Raw genomic sequence first — 14727 nt, forward strand, 5'->3', positions numbered from 1 at the left:
CAACCTTTCATCAACTGCACTTAATGACCCCTTCGCAATAGAAAATGTTTTCACGCTTGTTCTATTCTTTTACTGAACTGCTTTGGGACTGAATCGTCTTCATCTCATTTAACTGTTACTTGTCTGCATCTGCTTCTTTGCCATGGAACATGTCTATAGACTTGTTCTATACATCCAGTGCTGCTTGCATATCACTGTGTTCGGAATATCTTCTGAAGGTCAACCATCTGTCTAGCATTGTTTAAATTCTTTGTCTGGGCCATGTTCTAGACCTGGTTTCCTTATATTGTTGATTCACTTTGTCAATCATAAAAACTTCACACATGACTTATGCCAACACTTTCCCCATTTGCCTTTTAGGTTTGAAGGGGGTAACTGTTGGCAGTAGGGGTCTACAAAACAAACTGAAAAATCGTGCCAATCGAAAAGACAAACCAAATAGACGAGGCTTGATTTTCTTTTGGTTTGGTGTTTCGAACAAAACCGACACTTGAATATATGATTTTAAACTATATAAAGGATTTTCTTTAAAAACATATGTCAAGAAACATCTATGGTCCCTCATGGGATGTTGAACAAAACTCTATAGTGCATCCATTTTTATACTTCAATAATTCTTAATTTGCTATTAAGTGTTATTGAAATGTGTTATTTGTTCTTTCATATTTATATCTCAAGATATATTAAACTTTTATATTTTCTTCAAATTTGATATGATGTATTGTCAGCAATTTTTAGAACTAAACAAAGTGTATCCGTTTTTCAATTTTATGTTGATTTTTATGTTTAATTATTTAAAATTTGGTTAAGCTTGAACGCGTACATCATTAAAAAATTCTTGTTAGACTAAAAGAGTAACTACTGTGTTTCAATAGTGCATATGTTTGTAAATCATTACTATTGATTTATTAAAACTTTATCTATAACTCCAAAAAATAAGATTGAAATAGTACTCATGTGCAAAAGAAACCGAAAAAACTAACCAAATTGATATAGTTGGTTTCGTTCGGGTTTGATAAAAAATTAACCAAACCGCCTTAAGTATTCCCATAGTTGGTAGCAAGGAGATAAAGTAACATTGGATTCCAGCAATAGACATACATCTAGAAATAAGGAGATAAAAGTGACATTTAAATTCATGTACTCATAAATTATTATTCATCGTCCTTTGATGAAATTGACCATCCCCAACATAAAGGAATGCTGCACAATGACAACAAGATCAATACTACAACTTCTCTACCTAAGCTACAGGACTTGCCTGAACATTTGAGGCATGGAAAGAATGTAAAAAGTACGTAAAAACTCGCATGTCTTCCATCCGTCGCACTTCCTTTTGACAATAGAACAATTGTTGAACATTACTATAAGCCTTGCATGAATTTTAGTGCCTTTTAAGTTCTTTTAATCTACATACACCCAGGTCAACAACAACTACTGATTAACTTAATAAAATAACCATCAAATATTACTAGCAGTTGACGCCACATTGACCTCTTGCAACAGTTTTTGTCCCGTCATATGAGAAGGGATCAATGCGCACCCATAGCAATGAGAATATATACGCAAGAAGAACAGACCAGACAATAACAATGGTAGGTGTACGATTCTGCCATCCCAATAGACCTTTGAGGAAAGGATACAAGTGGAGAATGACCCAAAAGGCGAAGAACAACCTTCCAAACAGAGGACCCCATGACTGATATCCGCTGTTAATGGCATATGAAACACCAACCACTATTCCTACCATGTTTACAATAAGGATTGTAGTTGGAGGAATAATGAGAGATGTTCATTTGATCACATAAAGCTCTGCAAAGTCTCTATCCTCGTCAGATGCCTTTGACGTGACTGTGAAGTTGGGGTCAATCCCAGCAAGGACTTTTAGTAGACCTTGAAAGACAGCAAACAGGTGAGCAGATGTACCACCAATGACCCAGAACTGTTCATTTCTCCACCAGTCTTTAATGCTCACACCACTCCACCTAAGCTCCAGTATACCAGTTGCGAATATAGAAAGGAAAAGAAGAATAAACCACATACCAGCATAGTTGCTTATCTGCAGGAATAATTGAAATAGATACATTAAAACATAATTATGAAGGACTATTAGAGAAGGTACATAAATTGTAGGAAAGAAATAATCAAGACATCAGGTGATGCACGATAGTAATCCACATGCAGATAAAATTATTGTATTGATATCTATGAATCAGATTGAAGCCACTGAACGTGTAAATATCACTAGAGGGCAAAAGTTCCACCAGAGTAGATCTAAAAGAGACCTTCGCTTGAATAATGGAATCTTGTCCTCTTTCTATCTCAAGAGAAATAAAATCAAGGTTGAATGATAAGATCTTAACCACCTTGACCCACAAATATAAGTAGATTGGCTAGATCTTAGTCGCCTTGCCCTACTACTAAAAGGCAATTTCATTTGGTGTCCAAATGAATCCAGAAAATGAAGATTACTCAGAAGAAATCATCACTAAGAAAACACCCTAAATCACTTCCATAAAAATGGACAGATGGTGAGATCTTGCAATGCTTCCTTCATTGCCCTGATTCCTAAAAAGGAAGGCGTTGTTAAGCTCAGAGATTTGAGACCAATAAGACTAATAGGGAGTGTTTATCATATCGTTGAAAAGCTACTTGCTAAGAGATTGAAGACGGTAATCTGGAAACTCATTTCTGGGCAACAAAATGCATTTATAAAGGGAAGACAGATCACAGATGCATCACTAATTGCTAAGGAAATCCTAGACTGGAAACTAAATCAGGGGAAACATGTCTCTTGTGCAAATTGGATATAGAGAAAGCATTTGATCAACTCAACCAAAACTTCCTATTCATGAGAATGAGAAAGATGGGCTTTGGTAACAAATGGATAAAATGGATCAAGTCAACTCTAACCCAGTTGGCTGCTTCTCTCCCCAAAAGGCACTTAGATAGAAGGACCCCCTCTCTCCATTCCTCTTCATCATAGCCATGAAAGGGTCTTAGTAACATGTTAAACAAAGCCAAAAATTTGCCAATGGATCAAAGGTTTTGAAGTTGGTTCTAGGACTGGGAATACTGTGACAGTCTCACTTCTGCTATATGGAGATGATACCCTCAACTTCTGTGGGGATGAAAAATTCAAATGTTACATTTAAATTTAACTTTGCTCGTTTTTTGAAACCCTTTTAGGTTTACACATTATTATATTGTAAAGTGTCATTTTTCCAGTCAATGATGTACCTAACCTGGAGGACCTGAGATCCTATGTTACAATACTGGCAGATTGCCAACCACACATCTAGGGCTTTCACTTGGTGCCAAATTCAAATCTCATGATATATGGAGTAGAGTTAGAAGAAAAGTTGAAAGAAGTTGGATAATTGACAAATGTAATACCTTTTCATCGGAGGCAGACTCACACTCATCAATGGTGTTTTAGATAGCCTACCCACCTATCTTATGTCACTGTTCTCGATTTGAGGAAAGTTGTTGAAACAAATTGATGTAGGAGGAACTTTCTGGAAAATCAGCAAAACTCATAAATTTCACTTGGTTGAACAAAAGGCAATAACACGACCAAAGTCACAAGGTGACTTGGGGATAAGAGACCTTACAACCCACAGAGCATGTTAATGAAATGGCTATAGAGGTAATCACAAGAGGATCAAGCTGTTTGGAAGGAGGTGGTGACTGCGAAACATGGCAGTAAGAATCGCATGAGTACCAAAGTATCAACGAAAACATATGATAGAGGTCCTTAGACGTGTATCAGTATGCTAAGGGGGAAATGTTTCCACAAATGCAAGTTTAAGGTAGGCGATAGAGCAAATATAAAGTTTCGGGAAAACAGATGGCTGAGGGAATCTACATTACAAGCTGATTATCCTAATCTCTATTCCACAAGTCAACATTCAACCATTTCACAAAACAAAACTGATAACACTTGGATTTTCTCAACTCGGGAGAAACATACAAGACTGCAGCTGCAGGAGTGCCTTAATCTATTAGAAAGGCTAGGGAAATTTTCAATAAATGACCAGACACCAGACAAGCTTACTTGGGGTGATAAAGAAGATGATAAATACTCTATGAAGGTAGGATACTCTTCCCTGTATGCTCAAAATGAAATGGTAGTCAATTGTCCATGGAAGTTAATTTGGAAGACTAGGTTACCCCTAAAGGTGATTTGCTTTAGCTAGATAGCTCTCTATGAAGCATGCCTCACTGATTTTAATGGTACATCAGCTCCAAATTACATCCTTAATGATAGATTTTTAGAAAATCTTTAGTTGGATCAACCTTTCCCGTGTTAGCTCCCCTGCAGCCTTTTTGGACTTTGTTAGTTCCTTAACTTTAGACTAGACCTTTTGTAATAGAGCTAACATCTTCTTTTTGTATTTATCTTGCACTGTAAATTTTGCATCCTCTTGATGTCTTATTTAAATTTCATTACTTAATTAAAGGAAAAGTAGACTAGTTTTACGCTGGATACCAACCCACCGGCACCCTCCTATGAGCTTGAGACTGGCAAAGTGAACAGGCTCATGCAGACAGAATTTAAGAAAGATAATTGATTTTGAATTATTTACAATTAAAGATAAGCTTAGAAGACAATGTGAGAAAGAAATAATTGTGTTCTACTTACTTTCCCTCACTTCTTTTTGACAAGGTACTTACTTTCCCTAACTGTTTCCAACGTTTTTATTCTTCACCATCAAACCCTTTCCAAGGGAATCATTAGCTCAATAGCTATCTATTTGCAAAACTAGTACATGCAACCCTTTTTAATAGGATTAGTAGGATTAGTAATTACTCCATTCAGCTGTTTTTGGTATAGCTATTAGAAACAAATAAGTGTATCCTCGAGCAAAAATGAAATTGTTCACTTACCTTAGGAACAATAAATTTCCCTGTTAGAAGACAGATAGCAGGAAGAATGCAATAAGCAAGCAACGGAATTGATGTGATGGGATAAACAATGGTGTTAATATATGCTAATCTCTCCAGAAGCTTTAGTTCCCCATTGTAGCCATACCATATAGGGAAATGCCTACTCAACATAATTTCAATAGATCCTAAGGTCAACCGAAGTACTTGGTTTAAACGATCAGAAAGATTGATGGGTGCAGACCCTTTAAATGTTGGCCAAGGAGGCATACAATATATTGAAATCCATCCGCGTGTATGCATCTTAAACCCAGTCAAAATATCTTCAGTGACAGATTCGTAAATCCACCCAATCTAATAGCAAATATCAAAGTTAAACCAATAAGTACCTAGCAAAAATAATTCAACAAATCTGAGCAAAACATATTAAAATAAAGAAATAAATTGTGGTACCTCTTTTCCCCATTCAGTTTTGTCCTCATACCCATAACTAATAACATGGATTGCTTCTTTCAAAAGAGTTGAAGGATTAGTAGAAGGAGGAATGCCTCCATGTTCCATAAAGGTAGCAGCAATAAATACTGGAGACGAACCAAAGCGTTTCTCTAACCTCTTCTGTGACATTAATAGTGACTTCTCTTCATCACATCCTGAGATAAAAAGCAATACAGTCAACAAAAAGCATCATGATGAAATTATTTGTAAATTAGCAGCGCATGAGCAAAAGATAGGTAAAACAAACTGAAGACTGGAGTTGGATGATGGACAATTTGGCCATGAAAACAGAGTTGTCAAGAATTAGAGATTTGAATAGTATATGTCTAGTTTAACAGAGTAGTGACAATAGAGGGACGGGCGGACAACATAGAAATGCCAAATTTTTTGACTCATAAATGTTTCTATATGTGGTGAAAAGAACCCTAGGATACAAGAAAGGACATTTAAATCGTAAAAATATTTCCCCATTTATCTTTAATTGGGTATAGTTAAGTAGTTAGAAGCTTCAGAACCATGTCATATACATTTACCTGAGAATAAAGAACAATTCTCTAAGTGTAAGGACATACCTTCCGCACCTACTTCAATATCTTCCATATTGAAAATTGGCATAGTAGATTTAGTTCTTTTTGGTGACCTCTTCTCATCAATGTATTTCTTGTTTCCCTTCTTACGTGAGCCACAACAGCTCTTGACAATGATGTTCGGCTCCAAATCAGCCTCAGTTAATACAGGATCATATCCATACAACGCTTGCCTGTTAAAGCAGCATCCAGTTCCCACATACATTGGACCCTGAAGACCATCCAACCCTTTCAAGTTGACCTAGAAAACAACAACGTAATAAATTGAGCAGTTGCAACCATAACAAGTAATAAAAATGATGAACATTTAAGCGACACCCACATCAAAGAACACAATATTCCGATTAGCATATCGATCGTGCAAGTCAATGCCATCAAAACGTTGAGGAAACTAAACATAGCATGTCTTCTTTGAAAGAACAGGATCCATGAAGAAGCACATAGCTTCTTTAAGTGCTTTGCTATTGTTGAAGTAGTGATCACAATCCACATTCAAAAGATATGCTCCATTGGTAAGTACGGTAGAAACTCTGATCTGTAGAAAAATTAAAAAGGGTGCATACATGAAAAAACCTTCAAACTGTAAATTAAATTGATTAAGATGTTATAAGACTTTCAACATAATCAATAAGCGATATGACATATTACACCTGTAACAATTATGTAAATCACAATAGTCAACTATTTAAGCTATAAACTAAATACTGAGCTCAAAATAGTTGCAAATAAATCTTATTGTGATCATCAATTGATTACCAAAGCATTCATAGCTCCAGCTTTCTTGTGGTGCTGGAAACATGGTCACTTCTCACGAGAAACATAAACCAGATGAGGAAGTTCATTTCCATCTATATCAAGGCCTCCACTGTGCCCCAGAAAGACCTACATCCACAAAAAACAAAAAACAAATGATTGAAAATAGGAAAAGTAGGAAGGAGCATAAAATTCCATGAATCAGGAACGTCATCAGTACCTGGATCATTCCTCGATGATCCCTAGAGTTATTTCCAGGCCAAGGGGTTCCATCCTGCATTGTCCAACCTTCTCCCGGCATTCTTTGCGCTTTTGCAACGAGTGCATTAATTCGAATTTTGAACTCTTCATATTCTCTCTGCAAAGAAGATTTTTAGAATTATTATAGTGAAATAAAATGGTTCGCAGTTTCATCCAGATAAATCCTAGTTCAGAGGGAGCTTGACACTTTCTCTAACTTGTAGTTTTGCTTCTTATTGATGTATTCAATATTCAAATAATCAATAAAATCTTCTGCTTAAAGTAATTTCACAGCTTTCTACAACCATGAAAACCATAGTGTAATCTAGAACATTAGAACTAATAATAGCGCAAAGCAACTCTGGACGTATGCACTCCAAGTTACTAAATCAACAAACACGTAAATTGCATTGCCTACCTTCATTGCCCTGCGTTTTTTCAAAAAAAAAGGCTGAATCTTGTCCTTCAAATAATCTATCCTTTGAGCAAAATAGAAGTCAGGGGGCCGAGGCTCAATGTTGAACTTCTTGCAGAAGGGAACCCATTTCCTTGCAAACTCTGCAGTCTCAGATAGGGCTTCAAAAGTTAGCATTGCAGAACCATCATCTGAAACATAACATGAGACCTTGTCGACAGGGTAATCCACAGCAAGGATGGACAATACGGTATTCGCAGTAATCAGAGGAGGTTCTTTCATTGGATCCCTTTGTACTGACGAAAACATCAATAGGTACTAACTGTGAAGGTTCTCCTTCTCTATCATATCTGATAAAATAATAAAGACACATTAGATGTAAATGAAGACTGGACAAGGATTGGAAATCCCATGCTAATACAATTTCACCACGAGAGTATTTTAACAACTGATCGTAAAGCCAGCCTGTCAAGATATGTCTCACTATTGATGGGCGACCATTTTGGAAACTAATCCAGACGCCAGGATACAGCAAACAAAACTTCACAGATAACTGACACTAACCACAAAGTATAGACATCATTCACTAGATGAGTTAGACGGTATTGCATGAAAAAGCCCATGATAATTAACCGGAGTATGATTATAACGCGATAAGGGGTAAGGTGAGATGAAGGAATAGGCACCACACGACTAAGAGGATGGCGAGCATCATCAGGCCTATCCAAGGAATAAACAAAAATAGTCACATATTTGAGTATCTTAACTCTTGCCATCACACCTTTTACAATGGTGAAACAACAGGAAAATAAATTTTGCCCAAGAGAAATTCACTAATCAATAAAGAGCTACTTTGGGATAATTAAATGGAAAATAATTTAACTTTCTCTTTCCTAACTAATAAATGCATGCAATGATCTGATAGACAGGAGTAAAGTTGCATAATCATTATTTTTTAGAAGGTAAGTAGAATAAATTTGGATAAATAAGGATACTCCAAATATTTGTACAAAAATAATTGCTCAAATATTTCTCAGGTTGAGCTAAATATATAAAACACAGTTCTAATAGTTCCCTCAATTTTTCAGTTAATAGATAAGTTGCTCACAATTGGAATTCCTCTCCATTTGATCTTGTCCTTTCAATGTCTCCCTTCCCTTCTGTGTGTCTGTTGTTCATGTGCGTTGTATTCTTCTCTCGTTTTAGTTTCCAGCCTTCTACTCTCTCTTTCCAATCAACACTTCCAAGCCCATAGGAATTCAAGTCCTTTGAGGAATCCACAATCCTCACAGGAACTAGTAAAACATATAAAATAGTCTCAGAAGAAAAAGGAATGAAAGGATTTCATTATGGTCATCTAATGGAGATATTGAAACAACTTGTACCTGGCAATTTAGGATCTACATAAGGCAAGGATATCTGCTTGTCTCTTGGACCTAGAGGTCTGCACATACTTCTTATAGATTGTGTGGCATCAGAATCTCACCAGATACCTAAGATCAAATATGCTTTCTTAAGTTCAATAAAATTCAAAATAAAAGAAAATCAGAAAATTTACAACACATTTACCCACAGATCATGTGTCTCGTGTGACATTCCAAATTTCATAAGGTACCCAAGATCAATCATGTTTTGAGAAGCTCAATAAATTAAAAAACAAAACATTATAAAGAAAAAAGTTTATAATCATTTGCCTACTTAAACAACAATTACGCCTCAACCCCATGCATATATAGAATTTCTCTTAATCCAATAACATTTTGTAGTTCTTTAGATAAGGAGTAAGGACAAAAAAAAAGCATTTCATTTAATAAAAATAAAAGTATAAAATAACAGAAGGTCATCTAGGCTACAATACTTGTTTGAAGGACAACAATCTAATAGAGTCAGAAAAACTAGTCCTTTTCATCATGGGCAGTAAAAACTCGGAATAAATCTCCAAACGTAGTTTCGACAAAAATGAAATACGTACATAATATAGATGGCCTTATAGAGTTCCTTCACACTCTACAAGATCTATAGGATAATCTCAAATGCTTTATAACAACACTTTGTGTATATAAGCATCCTCTTAGTCCTGTATCGATAAAAGCTTGTTATTTATTAACACAAAAAAAGTTTTTCTTTACAGGCCATGTGATGGATAATTAAGACAACAGAGTAGGCAAATATTCAAAAGCAGAATCTAAAAACAATGTCAAGACATCTATATAGTGACATTGCATTGCATTAAATTCTTATTTACAAATTCGTACTGTTGGATTTGGACTTGGTACTTGTACTATGAGATGATATTTGGATTTGGTGATCTATACTTGTGGAGGTATTTGAACTTTGTATTATGTACTTGTGGTGACATTCGGACTTGGTATTTAGTGATTGTAATTCCGCTCTTCGATAGTGTTGGATGTACTTATTGTGAGTGTGTCTACCTTTTAGTCTCTTACTTATATAAATGTTAGTTAAATGTTGTCGGCCTATGATTCCTACTCGCTACGTGTTGTTGTACTGATTCTACCTTGCTGCATTCTTTTATGAGTGTTGAGTACGTGGCTGGATTGACTTCTTCCCCTCAAGACTGAGGTGGTTGGATTAACTTCTTCCCCTCGAGACTAACTCCCAAGGCATTACTTACGAGCATCTAGGGTAATCATATGGCCAGATCCACAGCCCGGATGACTCGTCTAATTTTACTTGTCTTATTCGATGCTTCTGAGACAGTATTTTATTTTGACACTATGTATTCAGACTTTTAGTTATGTAGTGGCTCTTGTACGGCCTAGACCGGATTTTGGGATTGATGTAACATTTTTGCACTTATCTATTTCAAACTTGTTAGATATTTATGTTGGTTGGGTTATTCTATTGTTGTTTGAATGGTGATAAAGGGACAGGTTCGCCTACCAGGTGGGAAAGGGTAGGTGCCCGCACGTTTCTCGATTTGGGACGTGACAAGTTGGTATCAGAGCCCTAGGTTACCCAGTTTACAAGTGCAAGAGCATGTGTAGTAGAATTTTGCGGATCGGTATGATGAGCTCTGTACTTATCTGCGAGAGGCTATAGGACATTTAGGAAACTTCACATTCTTTCGTGCTACTTTGTCCAAATTAGTATCTGGAACTTTCAAATTGGTATCTGATTCATTTCTATTCTCTCACAGATGGTAAGGACACGCGCCACTATTGTGAGGGATTAGGTGCTTGAGCCTGCTACTAGGGCAGGTACTCGAGGATGAAGACAGGCGAGAAGCCACGGCCAGGATAGAGATTGTGGAGCTACATCAGTCAGGGGTAGGGCCCATATACCTGGACAGAGATGAGCATGATTAGCTATCTCCGGAGCCTTTGCTAGGATAGCAGCCGGAGCACCAGCCCGAGAAAGCACAGGTAGTCAGGGGAGGTATGGGGCTAGCCCAGACCCACCCCGAGGGTATGTCAAACGCAGCCTTCCAAGATACCATGGCCAGAATACTTCTTCATCTTGATGGGCAGCAAGCCGTAGGTGGTACCACTACACCTGGTGGTGGTTCCCAGACTCGAGCCAGGGTACGGACTCCCAAGCAGGGCCAAACTATGGGGATGCAACCTGCTGTTACCATGGCCCCACGTATAGATGGTATCCCAGCCTCTGAGGGTGCTCCCAGACCAGTAGTAGCTCAGACTCTGATAGTTGGGGATCAGGACCTCGTCAGTAAGTTTTTAAAGATGGAGCCGCCTAGATTTTTCGGCAAGCGCAGCGAGGATGCATACGAGTTCACAGTGGAGATGCATGAGGCACTTTACAAGATAGGCATTATGGAGTCTCACGGCATGGATTACGTGTCCTTTCAGTTTAGTGGTGATGCAAAGACTTGGTGGAGGTATTATATTGAGGGCAAACCCATTGATGAACCTCCACTCACCTGGAGCCAGTTCCATCAAGCATTCTTGGAGAAGTACGTGTCGCGTGCTTTGAGGGACGACCTCAGAGATGAGTTCTCCCATTTGTAGCAGAGAGGGATATCTGTATCAGAGTATGAAGCCAGATTTCTAATTTTGGCTAGGTAAGCAACCCAGTTGATTTTCACATAGGCGGAGAGGATTCGTAGATTTATTGGTGGACTTGTTCTTCCACTCCATATTGCTTGTCTCCAGCTTGTGGCCATGGGTTCTTCTGTCCAGGCAGTCGTTGATCATGCCGTGAGTGTTGAGTCTGCCAAGGCTCATTTTATGGGAGGATCTAGTGAGAAGAGGCCACGTCAGTATGGTGGTTTTAGTGGCTCCATTTATAGAGGCGGGGGACAATGTTGTGGGCCTTATTAGTCAGCCCCCAGTAGCCTCATTTAGTCAATTGTAGGCATCTTCTTGGTGGTCCTTCTAGACCCAATGGTTATGGGGCCGGACAGTCTCATGGTGGATCAGTACCCCTACGGGTACAATTATAATTCTCTTTATCACACCCATTTACTATTCTCCCAAGAACTCATCAATTCACAACTATAAATGATTAGAGAGTAGAAGCATTAGCTTTTTGAAGTCCAATCCTCTTGAATTCTAGTTCTAGGTTTTCCATGTCCAACAATAATGTTCCAATCATAACTCTATGGATTAGAAGGGTTTACTCAAGTTAGAAAGGGATTAGGGACTTGAATTCAACCTAGAATCAGCATAAAACTTACCTTGGAGGGTTCTTGAGGCTTGGGACTTGTTCCCTCTGACTTTAGGGTGATTTTCGTGACTAGAGGTGTTAGGGAAATAAACCCCAAGCTTAAATATAACTTAAAACGCGAAAACCTAACTTCTGACCCGAAACCCGACCTTATACATGATGGGCCCACGACCCCCTACAGGTCAGTATTCAGAGACGGTGTTTTTGTCTGATCGGCCCGCGACGCAGTTCCATCGCATGCGCCCTCACAAGCAACATATGTCGGTTCTGCATAGTGTTCGGTAAAATGGGTATAACTTCTTGTACATAGCTCAGTTCAGGATCCATAATATACCGTTGGAAATCTATTTCAAAGGAATACAACTTTCATGTTTTAAGTTTCCTCAAATTCTCAACGGATTTTCATGAAATTGGGCTGGAAGGCAGACGTATCGAAAACTTAGCCGATTCTATAGAATTTTAAGCGCCTTACTATTAGCCATCTTGAGATGGTCATATCTCCTTGCTCCGATCTATGATTAGCCTGGTCCTTATATCGTTAGAAAGGTATTTCTATGTACTACAACTTTCATTGAGGGTATATTCTCAAATTCCCAACTAATCAAGGAATTATGGCTGCCCAAAGTAGGCCTATTAACCATTTTCGTAAAACGTTCAAACCTTCAGTTTTTCCACTAAAACTCTAATGATACGAGTCTAACCTTAGTTCTAAGATACAGGGTGTAACATTTACCTTTGGTGAGACTTCGTATAGTGAAGCACATATTTAGATTATAATGTCGGAGACAGCATGTGAACCTTGGGGTAAGAAGTCGGGTTGCATACTGCCTTAGGTTGGGCCCTGATGTGTGTTGGGACTAGCCACTCTGTTATGTGTACTTAATTATCCTATTGTGTTGGCTCGATGCCATAAGTAGTTGGTAGATATTGAATTCTGTGTTATTGTCTTGATTGGGATAGAATTGACATACCCATTATTGGTATTTGTACTTAGATATGTTGTTGGCGTAGCCCTTTGTTGGTACATGCAATATTGATATATTATTGGCATACCACTATTGGTATTGTGATATAATACATTGTTGGCGTACCCCATTGTTGGTACTTGTAATGTTGAATTCTATTGTTGATGATTGATATACGTATTGCACGCATTCTTTCACATTCATGATGCATGGCCGATACCCGGTGATGATCCGGTATCGTTCAGTGAGTAAACTGATATTTTGATAAACTATTTTACTTGAGTGATTATGAAAAGGCCGATGTCCGAAGATCAATTCCGGAATCGTTGATTGTATAAAACTGATATTTGATAAACTCTTTTACTTGAGTGATTGCGAGATGGCCGATGACCGATGATCTATTTCGGCATCGTTGTTACATGGCCGATTCTGATGATATTTTTGGAATCGTTGTTAGTGCATGGATTCTGCGGGTCCCCCAGGGTGGTGCTGGTAAAAACCCCCAGTGGGCAAAGATCCGGGGTCCCGTCTGTCTATTGGGCAAAGATCCAGGACGGGTGGCACTTAGACTTTGCGAGTCATGCTGGGTTGTGCTACCGAGACGTCGATATTTCGTTCGGAGTACATATGTACACCTCATTTGCATTGCATTCATACCATTATTGCACTGCATTGCGTTATGACTTGATTGAGATATTTGGTGATTGGATTGTGATGATCGAATTGGATCGGATATATTCAGACTTGACATATTTGGGTTTAGAAGCTTTACATAGGCGATGACGGATACTTGGTTGTGATTATATTGTCGTATGCTTGGTTGCTTTATTTGCTTATCTGCTTTATTATCTGAATTGTGTTAACTATGCTTAGTCGGTCAATGATGCCTACCAGTACTGTTATTTGTACTGACCTACACTTGTTGCATTCTTTTATGAATGCAGAGTACCAGGTAAGATCCACTTCCGTGACCCGTGACTGATCGACGCTTCAGCTTTCTCTCGAGTTTCCAGGGTGAGCATGGCGTCTGCTGACCTTGAAGACTTTCCTATCATATGTCCTACTTTTATTTCAAAGACATAGACATTTATGTATTAGTATTCCAGATTGTATTATTCTCTTTAGATGCTCTTGTATTATTCAGACTAGACCCTGGGGGTGTTTATTGTCTTTCGCACTTTCTACTACTTATATATAGATATATCGTGAGATTTACGTATTTTTTCTATTCCGCTGTTTAAATTCATTCCTTAGTGTATTTATTCATTATTGGGTTGAGGGTTCCCTTACTGAGGTGGGAAGGTAAGTGCCCGCACGGCCTAAGCAAAATAGGTCGTGACAATCTGATGATTTCACAGCTAATAGGCTTGAATCTGCCATTTGCGTTGATTAATTTTAAGGTTGAAAAATCTGGGTTCATGCCCAAATTGGCGATTTTCACTTGAATCTCGAAATTGACCCATTCTTGAGTTGTTTTAGCAATTGATTAGTAGGATTAAACTCCAAGAACGTTGAATTGTATATTTCACTTTCGAAATGACCGTTTTACCTTTGTGGGCCTGTTTCCCCCTTTCTCCATACTTGAATTTGATTTGAAGGATAAGTATAGCAATATGGGTGTTGTTCTTCATTATTTCTATTCTAGAATTTGAATAGGATTAGACTTTAAGTATTTGGAGGCGCTACGAAAGGGCAAAGCTAAGGTGTGATTGTTTGTTGCTCCTGCTCGGCTACCAGG

The 14727-nt window shown here is 38.0% G+C and overlaps 1 pseudogene; it reads right to left on the reverse strand.

Annotated features, from left to right (window-relative positions):
* Window positions 1-1007: 1007 nt before the first annotated feature.
* On the reverse strand, window positions 1008-9905 carry LOC132048924 (probable cellulose synthase A catalytic subunit 1 [UDP-forming]; annotated as a pseudogene).
* Between the last annotated feature and the right edge of the window lie 4822 nt (window positions 9906-14727).

This window comes from Lycium ferocissimum, chromosome 3 (assembly GCF_029784015.1).
Source record: "Lycium ferocissimum isolate CSIRO_LF1 chromosome 3, AGI_CSIRO_Lferr_CH_V1, whole genome shotgun sequence".
Classification (NCBI taxonomy): domain Eukaryota; kingdom Viridiplantae; phylum Streptophyta; class Magnoliopsida; order Solanales; family Solanaceae; genus Lycium; species Lycium ferocissimum.